This window comes from Trichosurus vulpecula, chromosome 2 (assembly GCF_011100635.1).
Source record: "Trichosurus vulpecula isolate mTriVul1 chromosome 2, mTriVul1.pri, whole genome shotgun sequence".
Taxonomy (NCBI): domain Eukaryota; kingdom Metazoa; phylum Chordata; class Mammalia; order Diprotodontia; family Phalangeridae; genus Trichosurus; species Trichosurus vulpecula.
The window spans coordinates 435,469,908-435,486,286 of record NC_050574.1 but is presented as its reverse complement, the minus strand read 5'-3'; positions in this window follow the sequence as shown (position 1 = coordinate 435,486,286).

The following is a 16,379-nucleotide window of genomic DNA, read 5'->3' as shown; positions in this document are numbered from 1 at the left end:
CACTACTTTTCTCTCCACCAGGCTAGGTGGAAACCTTGGTGTCATCCTGGATTCCTCACTCTTTCACCATGTATTGCCAGATCTTGTCATTTCTAGCTTCACAACATCCCTTCTATGGCCCCTTTTCTCTATAGTAGAGTCCTCTCTTACCTGAACTATGACAATAGACTTCTTGTTTGGTCTCCCTGTCTCACGTTCCTCCCCACCACTCCAATCCATGCTCACTCAAATGCCAAGTTGATTTTTCTAAAGCTAGGTCATTCTCCTGCTCAGTGACCAGTAGTCTGCTTTGCATTTAAAAATCTTCATACTCTAACCTTTCCAATATTCATCACCATATTTATTCCTTTGTATTGGCTGTGTGCCTAGAACATTCTGCCCTGTCACCTCTGGCTTTTAGTTTCTATGGCTTCCTCTAAAACCTGTTCAAAAGGAAGCCCTTCTCATTCCCACCTCCTCCCTACCCCAAGCTGCTAATCACCTTCCCCCTGAGGTTGCCTTCATCTACTCTCTCTATATCTTATATTTGTTATTGGTCAATTCTGTCACATCCAACACTTCATGACCCCATTTGGGGTTTTCTTGGCAAAGATACTAGAGTGGTTTGCCATTTCTTCCTCCAGCTCAGTTTACAGGAAACTGAGGCAAGCAGGGTGAAATGAATTGCCCAAGGTCACACACCCAGCACTTTATCCACGGTGCCATCTAGCTACCCTATATATCTTATATGTGTCTAGTTGTTTACACGTTGCCCTCCATTCAAATGTACAGTCCTTGAGGGAAGAGATTGGTCTCTGCCTTTTTCCCCCCTTTCTTGTATCTGCTTTGTAGCCACTTAAGAAATGTTTTTTGACTACTTGATTAATTGAGCTTGACCCATAATTAGAAATGCAGCCAGTCTGTTACAGATATGCACAAGGGATACTGTCTTTTGTGTTATTTCTGACGTGTATAGGTTTTAGACCATCTCCATACCTTCCCCGGCTTTGCAGTTGCTTTTTATTTTCCCCCTTCCCACAGCTAATCAATCATTGCTCTGTAATGCAGAGTGTAAGCAGCGATGATTGATTTTTCTTATAAAACTACTTTTTTACCTTGACCAGATTTGGTGATGAGATTCCTGAACCATATATAAAATTGCAGTGCGCTTTATTGTCTTTGGCAATATTTGCTACCATTTCGATGTGCATTATTAAAACCAGTGTCACTAGTATGGCAAAAGCTTTGCACATGCTTAAGGACCAAACTGTCACAAGCTTTCTTCCTCTCTCTGAATTACACTTAGTCTAGGAACAAGGTAGCAATTTTTACATGTGCTTGAATAAATGCTGAGGAATGCTTTTTCTTCGCATTGGTCAAATTGAGTTTTTGTTTTTATTTTTTCACCATCACATTTTTTTTTTGCCTTTTGAAGAAGTCTTCATCGTCCTGTCTCCTTCCTTTAATATTAATTGTGGGTTTGAAAATGATGAATTCCTTCCATACTTAAACATAAAGGTAGGGGCTGGATCTGTGATCTCATTGGCACCGTGAACTCACAGGCGAGGAAATTCCCTTCACCAATACAGATTGGCATCTTCTCTGAAATTTATAATCCAAAAAGTCACACAGCCAGTATGAATTAGAGACAAGACTGGACTCATGTCTTCCTGGCTGGCTCTCTATTCACTATCTCTTTGTACTTAAAAATAAATGTTCTATAAATTTTTCCCTTACTCATTCCAAATAGCATAATATTTTAACGCAAATTGCAAAATGCATGGTTTACCCCCTGCTCAAGAGCAAGGAGCCATTTTCTTTTAATCTTACTATTAAGATGTTTACCAAACAGGATCTTATTAGATGTAGGTAAAACTCAAAATAGTGATTACACTTGGGAACATAGGTTACCTAGGGATAGGGATAGAAATTAGACTTGAAACTCCTTCAGGGCAGGAACTGTTTCTTTCTTTGAATAACTAATGATTGAATCCTCTGGCATGTAGTAAGTGCAGTAACTGCTTGTAGACTGTCTTGTGTATGTTTGAAAGTTAATTCAGAAGATTTTGGTCAGCCAGGGTATACTTATTTGTAGTTTACCACAAACTCACATGCTGAGGGGCATGGGGTATAATTAAGTACCCCTGTCCATAAGGTGTTTAATCAGTCATCCTCAGCCTTGTGACGGGCTTGATTTTATGTGGTATTATCTAATTCTTACCATTTGATTTTTTCTTTGTATTTATGCATAATCTTCCATCCTACAGACTAATGACTCTTTGAGGAGAGGGACACTCTGCATATAGTAGATGTTCAACAAATATTTATTGATTGAAGTACAGATTGAAATATCTGAAGTGACAAGATAAACGTATACCAATAAGACTCTATATAGTTAATTATGCAGTATAGAGAAGTAGTTCAAAGGTACTCAAAGGGAGAGAGAGCATGAGCTAAAGTTATTGTTGTCATTCAGTCACTTTTCAGTCGTGTCCAACTCTCTGTGAAACTTTTCTCGGCAGAGATCCCAGAGTGGTTCGCCATTTCCTTTTCCAGCTCATTATACACATGAGGAAACTGAGGCAAGGGTTAAGTGACTTGTCCAGGATCACACAGCTAGTACGTATCTGAAGCCATTTGAACTCAGGTCTCCCTGACTCCAGGCCCAGTGCTCTATCCACTGTGCCAATTAGTTGCCAGCTAAAGTTATACATTCATAAATTCATTCATTCAGCAAATATTCATCAGGGAAGGCTTCCCAGTAATATGATACATCTGAGCCAAGAAAGTTGGTTAGGATATGGATTAAAGAAGAGAAATGATGAGGTGGCAAATTCCAGGGATTAAGCTAATTGTTGGGGGAGGGAGGTTGAGACTGTGATAATAGTTGGAGCGCTTAGAGAAGAGTATTCATATATGGCAAGGGGCTGTAGTTGTATGGGGCTGCAAGGGAGGCAGAACAGATATCTCTATCTCTTTACCATTAGTTAGTAAATGAAACCTCAAAATTCACAGGAATATAATTGTTTCTCTTTCCTATTTTGAAAAAAATATTAATAAACATTTCTGAACAATACCCAATAAATACTAAATGGAGGCTTTAGGTTTTTTAAAAGTCTATTAAATATGAGTTTATTGGAAAAATAATTTCAAATCAAGTTCAAAATATATCCTCCCAAAGGTTCAATAAAGAAGAAAAATGATAAAAATCATACCTAAAAATGTCAAATGACACTCTTTAAGAATTGAACAGTTGTGCTTTAGGAATTGCTGATGTTCTTTGTTTTTGAAGAGGACCAAAGACATCACAAGGAGATATTTTGACTTGCATTTAAATTGGATTTAAGTGAAGCAGACAGTGACACAAAGTTGTCAGATTCACCCTCTCTTCCAGTCATTGAAGTCCAGGGGCAAGACAAAAAGTCAAGATGACTGGTGATAGCCTGGGATACAGTGGATGATCATGGTGCCTTCGACGTCTGACCAAGCTCTGCTTCAGCCACCTGCGTGGCCATTGGAATAAATGCCCATTCCCCAGGAAGAAGTCTTCACATCCTTGGGATACATATTCCCTCACTCACTGACAGGTTTGAAACCTTTCAGTTGCCCACAACCTGGTTTAGCTGTCTCTGACAGACTTCCCCAAACACTTGCATCTGTAGGCACTTGGTCATATAGTTTCCAGCATTGTTATTCCACTAGAATGTGATCTCCTAGATTTCAGGAACCATGTTTGCCTTTTTAAAAAAATCTCTCCTGGTATAGTAACTGGAATATTCATAGGTGCTCAACAAATGTTTGACTGACAGTATAAATATTTGTAGACTATTAAAATCTATTTATATCCCATTCTTTTCTCTTTTGGGGGAGTGCGACCCCACAGATTCTCTTTTTAATTTAAAAATAATTTTTAATAATATCTTTTGTTTATAAACTACCTAAAAATTCCCCCATTATCAGTTTCTTACCTACTCCTACAGAGCTATCTCACATAACAAAGAATTTTTTAAAGGAAAAGAGGAAGAAAAAAATCTGCACTGAAAAAATCTAACAATATAAGCCATATTTCATACCTATGAACATCCCTACCTCCTGCAGCTAAATTATTAAACCAAATACATATCTTTAAAAAAAAAACGAAGAGACTTTAAAAAAAAAAACCTTTTTTCCTTTGGTTCCAAATTTTCTAACCCCCCCCCCCCACTCTACCCAATGAGAAGGCAAGAAAAATAAAATCTATTATAAATATGTATAGTCATGCATTTGTTCAATTTTCACATTAGCTATGTCTCCCATTCTGCTGAAAGAAAAAAGCAAGAAATAGAAAAAGGGAGAAAATGCTTCAGTCTTTACTCTGAGACCATCCACTCTTTATCTAGAAGTATGTTTCATCATGTAGAGGAGAGACAGAGGCATTTTTCATTATGAGTCCTTTGGAATTGTGATTGATTATTGTGCTGATCATAGTTACTAAGTCTCTCAGAGTTGATTATCTTTACAATATAGTTACTCTAGCACAGACCAACATCTTACACTGTATACCAAAATAAAGTCCAAATGGGTACACGATTTAGATATAAAAGCTGATGCTATAAGTAAATTAGGAAGCAAGGAATAGTTTACCTGTTAGATCTATGGAGAACAGAGGAATCCATGACCAAACAAGAGTTAGAGAACATTGTGAAATGCAAAATGGATAATTTTGATTACAATATGGTGGTTCTGCTCACTTCACTTTGCATTAGTTCATGTAAGTCTTCCCAAGTTTTTCTGAAACCATCCCCTGTGTTATTTCATACACCATAATAGATTTCCTTCACATTCATATATTACAACTTGTTCAATCATTCCCCAATCAATGGGCATCTCTTCAGTTTCCAGTTCTACTACAAAAACAGCTTCTATAATTTTTATTTTTACATATGGGTCCTTTACCTCCTTCTTTGCTCTCCCTGGGGTACAGCGCTTGTAGAGATATTGCAGAGTCACAGGGCATGCGCAATTTACTAGAGTTTTGGTTATAGTTCCAAATTGCTTTCTAGGATGGCTGGACTACTTCATAGCACCAACAGTGCCCCGCCCATGTGCCTGCTTTTCCTAAAACACTTCCACTATTTCTCATATTCCTTTTTTGTTATCTTAGCCAATCTGATAGAAATGAGGTGGTACCTTGGAGCCATTTTAATATGCATTTCTCTAATAATGAGTGATTTAGAGCATTTTGTCTCATGGCTGTTGACAGCTTTGATTTCTTTCCCTGACCATTTATCAATTGGGAAATTGCTCTTATTCTTGTAAATTTGACTCCGTTCCCTATATATTTGACAAATGAGACCTTTATCAGAGAAACGGCTGCAAAGATTCCCACCCTACTCCTCCCAGTTTCCTTCTTTCCTTCTAATTTTAGCTACGTTGGTTTCATTAGTCTGAAAACTTTCTAATTTTATATAATCAAAATTATCCATTTTGCTTCCTGTGAACCTTCCTTATCTCTTGTTTGGTCATGAACTCTTCCCCATCCATAGACCTTACAGGTTGTTTTTTCCCTGCTCCACTAATTTACTTATGCTGTAACCCTTTATGTCTAAATCATGCATCCATTTTGAGCTTATCTTCGTAGACAGTGTGAGATGTTGGTCTTTGTCTGGTTTATGCCAGACTGCTTTCCAGTTCTCCCAACAGTTTTTGTCAAATAGTGCATTCTTGCGCCAACAGCTTAGATCTTTGGCTTTACAAATCAATCAGTTCCTTTGTTCATTTATTTTTGTGCATTGTGTACTTAATCTTTTCCATTCTTTGACCAACCTCTCTATTTCTTACACAGACTCAAATTGTTTTGGTAATTAAGACTTTATAATATAGTTTGGGTCCTGGTACTGCAGGGCACCCCTTCTTCTCATTTTTCCCCATTTTCTTCCTTTGATATTCTTGAGCTTTTGTTTCTCTATTTGAATTGTGTTACTATTTCTTCCAGTTCTTTAAAAATAATTCTTTGATAGTTTGATTGGTATGGCATTGAATAAGCAAGCTAATTTAGGTAGTTTAGTCATTTATATTATATTGACTTGGCCAACCCATGAGCAATTAATGTTTCTCCATTTACTTAGATCTGTCTTTATTTGTATGAAGACTGTCTTGTAATTGTGTTCATATAGTACCTGTGTGCTGAACTCAGTTACTGTTAGAAGTTCTGCAGGTTCAGAGCCACTGAATTGCTTGACTACCCTTTCATTTTCTTTTCCTTCCCAGGTTATTGCACAGCAGACCTTTGTGTGAGGCTGAAGGTTAGAAATGAGTTCTCCCTCTGCTCTTGGGCTCAGAGCCACACAACAAAGTTTCTGTAATTTGTTCCTTGCTCAGGATACAGATAGGGCCCCTCTCCCTTGTGACTGCAAGTGCTCCTCTCTGCCCAGGAATGGTAACCAGGCCTGGCTAACGGGTTGCAGAGCTGCCACAAAGCACCCTGTTCCCATTCCCAGTCCTGGATCAGGGGTCACTTGGAATCTCTTTCTTCCCCAGTTCTTCCAGCTCTGGTGATGAGTCAAAGCCCTGTTACCATCCCCACCACTGCCACTACCACCACCCTTGCTGCTGCCACACACAACTCCTGCATCCACAGACCTATCTTTCTAAGCTGGGCTGGGCTGGAAAAACAACTCATTGTGGCTTTTCCTTAGCTTTCCTAGTCAGAATTTGGTATAGTGTATGTGGTTGTGGAAGAACAATGTTGGGAGAGCTAAGTAAAAACGCCGACTTCCATTTCACCATCTTGACTCTACCCTTTTCTCCTTTTCTTTTCCCCTTTAGGTTGTTTTACCAGGTTAAGTCTGCATCGCTGTGTTAACTAATTTTTCTTGGGTCAAGTTGTTGATGGTACAAAGATAGGTCCATTCAGAAATTCTTAAAATTTCAAGAGTATCATTTACTTTATATGCAATCATTATGACTTGGGCCCATGGTTATAGCTGTTCATGCTGTTCCATGATCAGAATAAGTGGTAATTATTGACTACAATTCTTCATATCCTGGAAAACATATTTGGACTAAAAGTTTCTAATGCCCATGACTAGCTGTTACTTGATTCACTCATAATTTTAAGAAAATTGGATTTGGTGAGAGACATTGATGGACAGATAACTTTATTTTATTTTGAGACAATTTAATTTTATTTGGTTTTACCTGTAATTTCATTGACATGACATCCAGAATCTTCCTTCTTAGAAATAAAGAGAACAAAACAGCAAAGAAAACAAAAACCAGTGCCAAATGATTCCTGTAAGAATACAGTATAGACAAACACCACTATACGTGGAATCTCAAACCTTCCATAAACAGACTATCCCACCAATTTGAGTCTTCTCCCTCAATGTCAGTGGCAGATTATGCTGTGCAACCGACTTTCCTGCCTTTCACACAAATCCTGACATCATGATTTATGTTCTTGAACAAATTAGACTTAATTTAAGAGAGGGTTGTCAGCAACAGGTGTAATAATCTTGGCAGAACATCCATTTTAATTAATTGCCTTCTGACTAATATAGCTAGGAAGATGTTGGTGCTACCTACCCTGTAAGGATCAGTGCTGTCGTGTAATTAATTTTTTTCTTAGCCCTGAACTTAAAATCTCATCAGTTTTAAATTACAAAGGCTTTGACTTACTTCATATTTCATCACAACAATCTAGCTTCCATGGCAATGTTTCCATAAGGAACTTTAAAAAAGAAAAATTAATCTTAACTACATTGCAGCATTTTAGATCTCAACTACCTAACTAGCAATATTGTATATAAAATTAATATCTGACTGACAAGAATCTAAAGTTAAGGACCTTCAAGGAAAGGTACAGGAGAGGCATATATTAACAAAGAGAAAGCATATCTCACACCCAGTTAACATACACCATAAAAAAGTTTTATGATAGTTTTTTTTCTTTCCTATGGAGTTGAAAATCAGGTTCATGATATCTTGCAGTGAAGAGACAAAAGGAGGATAAAAGTTATCCACATTAAGGGGTTTGAACAACCTTGCAAGACTGCAAGATACATCTTGAGTCCTGACCTGTATTTCTAGCACTGGATCAGCATGTCTATGAAATACTTGGCTAAAAGCAAAACAAAAAACCTGGATGTCCCTTCTAGGACGTCTTTTCTTTTCTTTTTTTTTATTAGTTACTTTATTCATTTTTAGTTTTCAACATACACTTCCATAGTTTTAAATTTTCTTCTCCTCCCTCCCCCCTCCTCCCCAAGACAGCCTGCAATCTGATGTAGGCTCTACATATACATTCCTATTAAGCATATTTTCACATTAGTCATGTTGTATAGAAGAATTGTAACTAATGGGAGAAACCATGAGAAAGAAAACAAAACAAAACAAAAAAAGAAAATAGTCTGCTTCACTCTGCATTCAGACTCCATAGTTCTTTCTCTGGATGTGGGTGGTATTTTCCATCATGAGTCTTTTGGAATTGTTTTAGGTCCTCGCATTGCTGAGAAGGGCTAAGTCTATCAAAATCAGTCATCGCACACTGAGGCTGTTACTGTGTACAGTGTTGTCCTGGTTCTGCTCACTTCACTCAACATCAGTTCATACAAGTCTTTCCAGTTTTTTCTGAAGTCCATTTGCTCATCATTTTTTATAGCACCATAGTATTCTATTACATTCCTATACCACCACTTATTCAGCCATTCCCCAATTGATGGGCATCCCCTCAATTTCCAGTTCTTGGCCACCACAAAGAGAGCTGCTATAAATATTTTTGTACATGTGGGTCCTTTTCCCATTTTTATGATCTCTTTGGGATACAGCCCTAGAAGTGGTATTGCTGGGTCAAAGGGTATGCACATTTTTATAGCCCTTTGGATATAGTTCCAAATTGCTCTCCAGAATGGTTGGATCAGCTCACAGCTCCACCAACAACAAATTAGTATTCCAACTTTACCACATCTTCTCCAGCATTTATCAGTTTCCTGTTTTGTCATGTTAGCCAATTTGATAGGTGTGGTGTGGTACCTAAGAGTTATTTTGATTTGCCTCTCTCTAATCATAATGATTTAGAGCATTTTTTCATATGACTATAGATAACTTTAATTTCTTCCTCTGAAAACTGCCTGTTCATATCCTTTGACCATTTCTCAATTGGGTAATGACTTGTATTCTTATAAATTTGACTCAGTTCTCTATATATTTTAGAAATGAGGCCTTTATCAGAGACACCAGCTGTAAAAATTCTTTCTCAGTTTTTTACTTCCCTCCTGATCTTGGTTGCATTGGCTTTGTTTGTGCAAAACCTTTTCAATTTAATGTAATCAAAATTATCCATTTTGCATTTCATAATGTTCTCCACCTGTTGTTTGGTCATAAATTCCTCCATTCTCCATAAATCTGACAGATAAACTATTCCTTGCTCCCCTAATTTGTTTACAGTATTAGCCTTTATATCTAAATCATGTACCTTCTAGGACTCCTAACCGTTTATCCAAAACGAAATTTATTTTTACTCCTGACCCTTGCCTGTGGCTCCACCATTCATCCTTTCTCATTTTGAAACTGGTATTTTTATTTCTTCCTTTTCCCTCACTTTTCATATCTAATCAGTTCTCTAGTCCAGTCAATTCCACCTTCATAAACCCCTCTTGCATGCATCCCCTTCTCTTTTGCTACTGCCAGAATCCTTGTTCAAGCCCTCATTTTACCCTCCTGGACAATGTAAACAGTCTCTTTGCATCCACTCATTTTCTTATCCTATCTGTCTTTCTTACCATTTCTAGACTTGAGGATTCACTGGGACAGCTGTTTAGAGAGTTCTATCTTTAAAGCAGCATAGTTTTATACTTCTTATGCCAAGCTGTTAATTCTTTTTTCAATGCTTTCTTCTACAGCTCTCATGTCTTTTAATTTTTTTCTCTAGCATTCTCATTTCATTGCTTAAAAAACATTTTTGATCCTATTTTTAAAAAAAACTCTTCCTTACTCCTTCTGGGAATTCTAATTGAGTTTGTTCTCAAGCTAAGTTTTTCCTTGAGGCTTTGCATGGGTTGAAGTCATTGTCTCCTTTTGAGTTTCTGTCTTGAGTGTTTCTGTGACCACACTAGTTTTTTAGGATGGGATTTTTTTTTGTTTTCTTACTCTTCCAGTCTACTTCCTGACTTCAGACTTGATGTCAAAGCTGGTGTCTGCACACTTCTGGAGGGCAGGCCTAGGACTGGTCCTCTCGCTGTTTCCTTGGGATGTTGAGTATTGTGTTATCTCAGAATTTCAGGAAGAGCTCAGGCTGAGGACCTGTAACCTCTCAGAGCTCCCACAGGGGTCTGATCCAGGGCAGAGTCTGACCTCTGCAAGTTCCTCACCTGGGTTTCCATTTGAGTCACAGTAGCCTCCTGGGGGACTTAGCCGCTGTAATCCAGCTGGGAAGCTCTGCCACTTCAGAGTGACAGAACTGCAGGCTCCCTTTTGGCCTGCGTTTATCGCACTGGTTATATCTCTTCAGGCTGAAGATTAGGCTTGAAGCTGGAACTGAGGGGTCTGAGCCACAGTGTGGCTGCTATTGAGTTCTGAATTTCCTTCTCTCTCAGCTAAGGCCTGTGTTGGCTTCTTAGCCCTCCTCAGTCCACCCTGGATCTATGACTCAGGACTGAGTAGTGAGTGCCAAAGCTGCCAGTTGGCACCTGCTCCTGAACCCTGCAAGAGGCTGCAGTGCCCAGGAATGGGTCAGATTTGGGGGTGGGGAAGCCTATGGCATGGGCCTGGGACCTCCTCTTGTCCTGGTGCACAGTCTCACCCTGGGTACTGGAGTGTTTCATACATTCTGCTGGACAGACCAGTCAGTGTACATAGACCTCTCTCGATTGCAATCTGGGTATGCAAAATGACTCACAGTGACTTTTTCTTGTATTTCCCCATCAGGTTTCAGTCTAGTTGTCCTTCATACTTAAAGAAGACCAAAATGACATCACAGTTGCAAGGTCAAGGACCAGTGTATCCAAGTGTGGCTGATCAGACCAATATGAATTTGAAAGGCTCTACCACAGATCGGGTACAGATAGTCCGTATCAACATTTGGAATGGAGATGTCTCTAAATTTGCTCATCTTATGTTTCTTTTGAGCTACTGCAATTCTGCTTTGCTCATAGAGCACAGCACCTTCTTCGGTGCTGGGCGGTCCTGTGCCAGTGTCTCCCATGTCTCAAAATTGATTCCAAAGTTCTTCAGAGAGACCTCGAGAGTGTCCTTGTATCACCTCTTCTGACCTCCATGTCAGCACTTGCTTTCTGTGTTTTCCATAAAATATTCTTTTAGGCAAATGTACATTTGGCATTTGAACAATGTGGCCAGCCCACTGGCATTCTCTGCAGTAGAGTTTGAATGCTTGGCAGTTCCAGCTGAGAAAGGACTTCAGTGTTTGGTACCTCATCTTGCCAGGTGATCTTCAGAATCTTCAGTTTCCTGGCATGGCGCTGGTAAACAGTTCAGGTTCAGCAACACTCTGTGGACCTTCAGTTTGGTAAGCAGCCTAATACCTCTTCTCTCCCATACTTTCCTTTGGAGCTTCCCAAACGCTGGCGATGTGCGCCTCAACCTCACCATCTATGTGTACATCCCTGGAAAGTATACTGCTAAGGTAAGGGAAATTAAAATTCCTCCACATGCTGTAAACCATGGTTCCACATATGGATGGGGTGGTGCTTGCTGGTGGAGAACTTCTGTTATCTTGTGTTGTCAGGTCAAAATGAGCACAAATGGTAGAGAATTGATCCATGTGCTAGATTCAGTCAAGTGCATTTTCTAGGTCTAGTTGGGGGACTTCACTATAATGCTTCCTGCTACTCCACCATCTCAGCTCTGCCTTTCCCAGTACTGTTAATGATTCAAAGCCACTCACAGTTAAAGATCATATTTTAATATCAGCATTCTCACTATGACGCAATACTCAAACGAATCACTAATGTTATCAATTTGGGATTTTCCTTCCAACGATGCAGACCACAACCCATCCCTACCCATCCCCTGCTTATTCTGACAGTCAGTAGCATTCATTAAACACTTAATATATGTCAGGTACTGTGCTAAGTCCTGGGGATACAAAGAAAGGAAAAAACATGGTGCCTGTCCTCAAGAAGCTTAGATTTTAACAAGGGAGACAATATATAAAAAGTACTTATATACATATCATATATGTATAATGTATATGTATATATATATATAATGCAAATGGAAATACATATGATCCATATAAAATGTGTGTGTGTGGGTATATGGCTGTGTGTATTACATGGAAGGTAATGTCAGAACAAAGACAGTAGTAGTGGAAGGAACTGGGAATAGCCTCTTATAGAAGGTAGGATTTGAACTGAATCTTAAAGAAACCAGGAGTGTCAAGAGACAGAATTTAAGAGGGGGGGACATTCCACTATAGGAAACAGACAGGGAAAAGGCTTGGAATCAGGAGATAGCATCATGTGGAAAGAAGTAGGCCTGTATCTCTGGGTCATAGAATATACAGAGGGGAGTAAAATGTAAGGAGACTTAGAAAGGTAGGATGGGGCCTGGTAATGAAGGACTTTAAAAAGGAAGATTTTATATTTGGTCCTGGAGGCAATAGTCACTATAGATTATTGAGTAGAGAGGTATGAGATGATCAGAACTCCACTTCAAGAGAATCACTTTGGCAGCTGAGTGGAAGAAGGTTGGATCTTGGTCCAGTTACTTTCCTTTTCTGGACCTTAGTTTACTAATGTATTAAAATACATATATATTATATACATTATATATTATATGCATACTAATAGATAAGCTCTAGAGGCTGTGCATCTAAATGCCTATCAACATCTTAGCAATAGAGGCATTCATCCACTTGACTTTTCCTGTGTGAATGGCTAGGCCAAACTCTTTTGAATGGTTATGGGTCTCTTCCAGGAGACTCTCCAGTGTTCTAGGGCTTGATGGAATTTGAAAGGAGGATTTCACAACCATTAGGGAATCCCTCTTCAACTTGGATTCTCTGCTGGATCTCCTCCTGTAAAATGGGCTTAATAATTATATTATTTACATATTAAATGTTATAAAAATATGTAAAATGGGCACTTAACTTCTAGGGTTGCAAGACCAATTGAGAAATATTTATAAAGTGCTTAGCACAGTACCTAGCACATAGTAGGCACTTAATAAATGCTTGTTCCCTTCCTTTCTCCTTCTCCAATCACAGTGACAAACATCTTTGGTAAGCTAATTCCTCCTTCTATGTCACATCTGGTAGGTATGATAAAAACTGAACAAGTTTCTGTTGCTACATCTTACAGGTGGCAAAGTCTTTAAACAAAGTAAATATATTTTCCTAATGTAAATAATGACTGGGATCTCCTCTACATATTTCAGTAAATTATATAATGGTAAATACATGTGTATACATGTTCACACACACGTTCTCTTTTGAACTATCACTTGTGAAAGCCTGCCTTTTCTCGAATACCATCAATGAGGATTCCTTCAGTGAGTGTGCTGATTCTTCTCATAAAAACATTTTTAATAAATGGGGAAAGTAGATATATAAGGCAACAATTGTTGGTGTTCATTTTGTGTTTGTTTTTTCAATATTTGTAGGGTTTGAATTCTATTTCTCCTGTTTTTGGTATCTTTTTCTCCAGCTATCTTGTGAATCAATTTTTCAACATCTTCATAATTGTGTTATACATATTTCCTCTATCTACAGGTGGTCTAATACAGCTGTTTTCCCCATCTTTGTACCTTTTAGTGCCATTTACACTTCTTCTAAAAGCCTATCCAAGATTCTCATTCTAGAATCAACAAAGAGTGGCTTCACTGTCCTAGATGGGGAAGCTACTTTGTTATAAAAATTGTCACAGATCTTTTCCATTTTTTCCTGTTTGTTGCCTTCTTTATATTTTGTTCTTAAAATCCCCTTGGTATGATTTTGCTTAGTTGGATCTCTCATCAAGCTTTCTTTACACTAGTTTTACCCTACATTGCTTCTCTTTATTCTACAAAGTGCTAATCCTTTGTAATCATCCATTATCAGTCATCATAATAGATCTAGGTCCCAATTAGTGCAAATAAGTCTTATGAAGCAGTAGCATTATCCAAATCAGGGCCTATTTCCATCGGACCAGAATAAATTACCATATTTTCCATAACTTTGAATAGTATTTAGTCGCATACATGTGACCACCTCACTGGATAATTATTCACAGGCATTGGGCATTACAAATGAGTTGATATTCTAAACTAATCTTGCTGTTAGTTTCTATCTCCCAGCTTGACAAATAGGTCGTTTGCTGATTAATATCTTGTGTTCTTGTAAAATCAATTGATTTACACCAGTTAACCTCTGTACGAAATTGTTATAGTCAATGTCTTTCCTTTCACTATAGATTTTATCATAATTTCTTTAAATAAATCAGGACTGTTGTTAAAATTGGACACCATGTATTTTCTTATTTTTATTCTTCCTTCTTGCTTTGTGTTCATTTTAATTTTTGCTCCAACAGTTGGTAGTCAGACTGTGCAGAGAGCTGATTCAGTAATGACGCCCACATCATAACAACTCATTTCCAGTTGGCTAAAATATAATCGATTTCATTTTTGTAATGCTCATGATGTCCAGAGTCTACCGACTTTTTTCCTTCTAAGTATTCAGGACAAAGGCATAAGGCAGTCATTAGCTTTTCATTTCTTATTCCTGATCACAGGATCGCCCATATTTTCCAATGTATTTCTCACTGGTTTTTTCTATTCCAATCTTTGCATTGCTTTTGCTGGATATCAAAATATATGTTGGATTTAAATTGCAAGTTACTGAGTTCATGGAGTTTCTTTTCCTTCTTTGCAAAAGATTATTTGTAGAGAAGCTGAAATTACATTCACAGCGGCATTTTTTGCAAATGTGTATCAGTAGTACAATATATGATCAAATGTCTGATGATTAAATGTTGCTTTGGGCACAGAATAAACTGATCCCGATAATCCCTTTGTATTTCAAGGAGGACCCCGAGTCACCTTTCTATTTAGGTGCAACTTCCCTTATTCTAGTTTTGCATACAGTAAGAATGTCAAGATTAATACAGTAATATTTCTCTAGTAATACACTCATTCATTGGTCAGTTAACATTTAGAGCATGAATAGCCAAGTTAAAGTTTATCGACCACCTGAAAACTGATTCTTAGAACCATCTGTTTTTCTGCCAATTTCATTGCAGAAGCAGAAAACCCCATGTGATATTTTGTATTTTCATTTCAAGGGTTGTTGTAGTCAAGGAATTTATCACCAAGTAGCCAGCTTCCTGATAATTAGCTTCTCTAGATTTAAAAGTAGGCTGGCCCTCAGAAACCATCTATTGCTGAGCCTGTAGGCTCTTCCAGCATAGTAACAGAGTTTGTATATCACTGACTAGCACATCTCTGAGGGCCTAAAGTCACCTTCATGGACATAACAAGGCATTAGAGTAACTGCAGAGTAACAGTTAACCCTGAAAATGGGTGGTGCCACGGGCCATCTCTGAGCAGGATCCCCTTGAGGGCAGGCCACCACTATCCAATGACATATTCACAATGACATAGCAAAGAAGTGTTCTAATGTACAAATCTGTTTCACCTTTTTCAACCATGACGACTTCACTTCTCTTATTTCTTTTTCTTTTTCTCAAAAAGCACAAATGCTGATACTTGGCTTTTAGGTCATCAGTAAAATATTAATCTGTGTCTAAAGAAGAATAACCACACACCACTGATTCTTACCTTCAAAGTCTATACCCATCTTGTGTGTTGTTGTTCAGTCATTTCATGGTCCCACTTGGGCTTCTCTTTGCAAAGATACTGGAGTGGTTTACTATTTCCTTCTCCAGTACATTTTACAGATGAGGAAACTAAGGCAAACAGGGCGAAGTGACCTGCCCAGGATCACACAGCTAGTGACTGTCAGAGGCCAGATCTGAATTTGGATCTTCCTGACTCCAAGTCTGGTGTTCTATCCTCTGCACCACCTAGCTGCCCCAATTTATTGCTACATTCACTTAAAAAAAAATTCTATTGTATATTTTATGTATTCAGCAAAAAAAAAAATTTTATAAAAAGAACTAAAATGCTTTTATTTATATTCATGCCAATGTAAGCAATGTCAGTACTCCAATGGGCTTGTTATTTCATTATTTTGAATGTTTCTTCTGGTGAAGCAGACCAAAATCCACCACACTTGCCTATCTTCCCCAAAATCCTCTCGTGTAAGGTTTGACAAATGTAAATCCAATGTACTAAGGGCCTTCCATACTTTTTCCTGATATTGTAAGCATACATGGAACCTGAGGCCTGTCCATCATTTATCCCTCACTCTCACCACACAATCTATCTTTATTTTTTATCACGTGTCTTTGATGTTAGTAATATTTTTA